The sequence below is a fragment of the Adiantum capillus-veneris genome, chromosome 19 (assembly GCF_014529385.1).
Source record: "Adiantum capillus-veneris isolate H3 chromosome 19, ASM1452938v2, whole genome shotgun sequence".
NCBI classification, from domain to species: domain Eukaryota; kingdom Viridiplantae; phylum Streptophyta; class Polypodiopsida; order Polypodiales; family Pteridaceae; genus Adiantum; species Adiantum capillus-veneris.
Genome location: NC_140949.1, coordinates 96423519 through 96424715, shown reverse-complemented (window position 1 = coordinate 96424715; position 1197 = coordinate 96423519).

Here is a 1197-nt window from a genome sequence, read left to right as displayed (position 1 = left end):
CTTGAAACCACAGAAGCTCATATCATAGGAGACCCATGGGATAGACAATATCAGGGCAAAGATAATGCTATCTACAACTTGACTTGGGGAATAATTTGTCATGTTCCACGGAGATACATAGGAAACTATGCAGAAGGTTTACAGATGCCAAACATCAACAGTGCTACCCAAAGTGTACCTTCACAATCCCAAAAGGTGAGACTCAACTAGGGACAAACAGTTTTGAGCTCTCAAAGCAAAAACCATTGGAAGATATTATGGTTGTTGGAAGTTTTCCATGCCATTGACCCAGAAACCATCAAAATCTGCAGAAAAGTTCTTCTATGAAGATCATCGGGGACAAAAGTTTCAACTGATCTCAACAAGTCAAAGTCAAAATCCAAGAAATCCCATAGTGTTCAAACAGTTTCATGAGACCAAGCTCCCATATGCATATCAAGATGCACATGGTAACAAATATCAGCAAGATCTTGACCTTGTACAAACCTATGTGGATGGTACAACTGAAGTCAAAGACTATCTGAAGATGATGCAAACCCTCAAGTTGCCAGAACAGGTGACAGAAAAATCAAGATCAACGAAAGCTAAAGTCTGGAAAGATACAGAAAGGTCACCACCAAAATCTCCTCCAAAGAGACAGATTCTGCCAGAAAGTATAGTGGATCTTCTAAGATCAAAAGTTACTCAAATGCAGGCACACAATGCTCAACAATTGCAAGAAAAAGGTGCGGTATTATAAACAAATGAGCCAACATCAATTGGACTAGTGATCAAAGCAAAGAAGATGCAGATAAAGCTCAAGCAAAGGACACTGTCACAACAAAAGCATTCAATAAGAAAGAAATCCTGAGATGATCAAGTGCAACATTGTTGGTGAAAATGAAAAAGATGTCAAAAGAAGTAAAGCTAGATTTTCAGCCACAACTGGAAGATGCTTCTGAATTTGTGAGCATATCTGGAGACAAACAAGCAGAATGCCGAGGAATCATCTCCATCACCATTGAAATAAGTTCACAAATCATCATAGCTCAATTCCACGTGACCACAGCAAAGGATATGCCAAACGGCATCATAATGGGAATGCAAATGGCCCAGAAGATGTTAGAGATACAGAATTCAATGAAGATGCAGTCTTCAGAGGCAACAAAGAATGAAGATCAAGAATGGTCACCCGCGGAGGACAGTACAAGGTCCTCA